A 3879-nucleotide genomic window follows, 5' to 3' on the forward strand; every position below is an offset into this window, starting at 1 on the left:
CTGCTGATTCTACCCCCAAAAAACTGTCATAAAAATATGGGACTCAAGTTGTCTTCCAGAAGGTGGATCTGTGTGTTTGCTCTGATACAATCATACAATCAGGTATGATTGTATCAGAGCATTTATACAAATCCCTCTGCAAAACGGCCCACCAAGCTTGAGTTTCCTTCAGAATTTCGATAGTTCTCACAAGAGTTCACTGACACCATGCCTTCGTCGACTGAAATACCAGAGATGGAAGAGAAGGTAACGCATTAAACTTTCAAGCCAGTAATGCTCTGCCTCCCGTATATTTTTAAAATAATGCTTAGTTTTCAAATGTGCATTGTAACAGTGACAAACATATAAACAGATGGGAATACCCATGTTTAATTTTCCTTTTCTGTGCGAAGGAACATTCTTATGGGGTATTTGTCTCTTGCTAAACATAGAGAATTTCTCTCCTGCTGAAACTTGTATTTAGAAAAGCCAATTATTGCAGTGACTTTGAGAACATAGTTTGTCTCCAAATAAATTATGTCACAAGTGCCTGACTCTGTACATTTATTGTACAAATGTATGATTATCTATAAAATGTTTAAAGAAAAAAAGAAGAGGAGGTTTTCTGCTTGCTGTATATTTGAGGGACTAAATGAAGTAGCTCAATTTCAAGCCTGAAAAGTTTGGGTTTGTTGTTTTGGTTTTTTTTTTCATGTTCTACTGGGTTCATTCAGGGTTCCCACCTAGAGTACATGTTATCATTTAGATTTTATTTGCAACTTAGAAACAAGGTTGACCTGCTTAGTTTTCAATACCCAAGTAAAATGTCATTTGTTGTCTGACAAAAAATGTATGTCAGTAACATGGATGTTTTTCTAAATAAACTTTATTTTTTTTTCAGTTGAGCCCCAAGTTTCTGGAAATCAATCTTTTAATAAAGAGTGAAATGTCTGTTGTTGATTTTTGTAGAATAAAAGGTCAGGACTACAGTTATTCAGAGAAAAAAATTAAACTAAAAAAAAGAAAGATGGTTCCTTTGGGAAATAGCCTGCATGTCTCCACATAATAACCAGAGAAATGCTTGTCCTAGACATTGCTATGAGCCAATTAATAAGCAATGCTAACATTAATAATCAAGACTGACCTGCCATTTTAATACAAGCAACCTCATTTTACTGTGCTTTATTGTGGTTCACACATGTTGCATGTTTCACAACTGGGAGATTTGGGGCAAGCAAGATACGTCAAGCAAGACTATTTTTCCAACAACATTTGCTCATTTTGCATCTCTGTCTCCCATTTAGGTTAGTTCTAATGATGTTTCCCATTTTTCATTATTATTATATTTGTTATGGCCAATGTTACTATTGTAATTGCTTGGGATACCACAAACCACACCCTTATAAGATGGCAAACTTGACTGATAAATGTTCTGCGTGTTCTGATGGCTTCACTGAGTGGCCTTCCTCTCTCCTTCTCCCTCTCCTCAGGTTTTCCCAGTCCCTAGGCACAACAATAGTAAAGTTAAGCCAGTCAGTAACCCTAAGGTAGCCTCTACGTGTTCAGGTAAAGGAAAGAGTTCCACATCTCTCACTTTGAATGAAAAATTAGAAATTATTAAGCTTAGTAAGGATAGCATACAAAAAGCCAATATAGGCCAAAAGCTAGGCCTTTTGAGTCAAACAGTTAGCTAAGTTTGAAATGCACAAGGAGGTTCTTGAAGGAAATGAAAAGTGCTATCCAGTTAACAGATGAATGGTAAGAAAAAGAGCTCTGGCTGGTGGGGCTCAGTGGATTGAGCAGCGGCCTGCGAACCAAAGGGTCGCCGGTTTGCTGGCCACCACTTGATGTTTCTGTCACATGCTTCTCTCCCTTTCTTTATCCCTTGCTTCTTCTCTCTCTGAAAATAAATAAATAAAATACTTTTTAAAAATGTAAAATAAAAAACAAAAGCAAGAGCCTAATTGCTGATATGGACCAAGTTTTCTATTGGTTTGTATAGAGGATTAAACCAGCAACAATATTCTCTTAAACCAAAGCCTCTGCCAGAGCAAAGCCCGAACTTTCTCCATTCCTATGAATGCTGAGAAAATGAGGAAGTTACAAAAGAAAAGTTTGAAGCTAGCAGGGGTTGGTTCATAAGGTTTGAGGAAAGACGCCGTCTCCATGGACATAAAAGAGCAAGATGAAGCAGCAAGTCATTTAGATCTAGCTAACGTGATGAGAACTACGCCACAAAACATAATTTTAATGCCAATGAAACAGTCTTATATTGGAAGAAGATGTCATTTAGAACTTTCATAGCTATAAAGGAGAAGTCGATGTCCGGCTTTAAAGCTTCAAAGAACAGGCTGAATTTCTCGTTTGGCCCTAATGCAGCTGTGACTTTAGGTTGAAGCCAATGCTCGCTTCCTACTCTGAAGAATCTTAGAGCCCTACGGAATGATGCAAAATCTACTGCCTGTGCTCCATCAATGGAAAAACAAAGCTTAGAGGACAGCACTTCTCTTTACAACGTGGTTTACTGAGTATTTTAAGCCTGCTGTTGAGACCTACTGATCAGAAAGAAAGACTCCTTCTAAACGATTCCTCCTCATTGGCAATGCACCTGGTCACCCAAGAGCTCTGAAGGAGATGAGCTACGAGACCGATGTTGTTTTCATCAGTGCTAACACAGCATTCAACCCGTGGACCAAGGGTAATTTTAACTTTGAAGTCTTATTATTTAAGAAATATATTTCATAAGGCTATAGCTGCCATAGATAGTGATTCTGCTGATGGATCTGGGAAAAGTATGTTGAAAACCCTCAGGAAAGGATTATTCATTCTAAATGCCATTAAGAACATCTGTGATTCATGGGAAGAGGTCCAAACCTCAATATTAACAGGAGTTTGGAAGGAGTTGATTCCAGCCCTCACAGATGGTTTTGAGGAGTTCGAGACTTCAGTGGAGGAAGTAACTGAGGCTGAGGTGGAAATAGCGAGAGAACTGGAATTAGCAGTGGGGCCTGATGAAACCGTGATGGACGAACGAGCAAAGAAAGTGCTTTCCTGAGGTGGAATCCACTCCGGGTGAAGACGCTGTGAAGGTCATTGAAATGACAACAAAGGATTAGGAATGTCGCATAAGCTCAGTTGAGAAAGCAGTGGCAAAGTTTGAGAGGGCAGATTCCAATTCTGAAAGTTCTCGAGTGTATCAAACAGCATTACATGCTACAGAGAAATTGTTCATGAAAGAGTCAATTAATGTGGAAAACTTCATTGTTGACTTTTTTTAGAAATTACCACAGCCAACCCCCAAATCAGCAACCACCATACTTGTTAGTCAGCAGCCAATTGCATTGAGGCAAGGCATTCCCTGAGCAAAATGTGTACGACTCGCTGAGGGCTCAGATGGCAATAAAGTATTTTTAATTAAAATATGTACATGTTTTAGACATAATGTTATTGCACACTTACGAGGCTACAGTATGATATAAACGTAACTTTTATATGCACTGAGAAATTTTTAAAAATACGTGACTCCCACTATAGTGATATTCACTTTATTGCAGTGGTCTGGAAAGGAACCCTCAATATTTCTAAGGTTTGTGTATTGAGACTTAAATGTGAAGTGCATGGTATATTTAGCCTTTATTAACAATGATGGCTGGCTACAGTTTTAATTTTAAAATATATATACTTGATTTGCCAGTTGGTTTATCTTTGGTTTTTAACGGATGGAATATTGTGTCGATCAATAAATTGTAAAATCCTTGCATTAGTAAAATAACAAAAACTGTTAGCTCTCATAATAAATGTCAAAACATCCACAGCCCTTCATCCTTGTCTGTATTCACACCATTTGTAATGCTGTTATTTAGTTCCTCCCATCAGGAAATAAAATCTATTTTTTTTTCT

At 37.7% G+C, this 3879-nt stretch overlaps 1 pseudogene; it reads left to right on the forward strand.

The window, feature by feature from the left end:
• Positions 1-207: 207 nt before the first annotated feature.
• LOC129065357 (tigger transposable element-derived protein 1-like) lies at positions 208-3341 on the forward strand (annotated as a pseudogene).
• The last annotated feature ends 538 nt before the right edge of the window (positions 3342-3879 follow it).

Source organism: Pteronotus mesoamericanus, unplaced genomic scaffold (assembly GCF_021234165.1).
Source record: "Pteronotus mesoamericanus isolate MK-2021 breed Mesoamerican mustached bat unplaced genomic scaffold, CSHL_Meso_final contig_177, whole genome shotgun sequence".
Taxonomy (NCBI): Eukaryota; Metazoa; Chordata; class Mammalia; order Chiroptera; family Mormoopidae; genus Pteronotus; species Pteronotus mesoamericanus.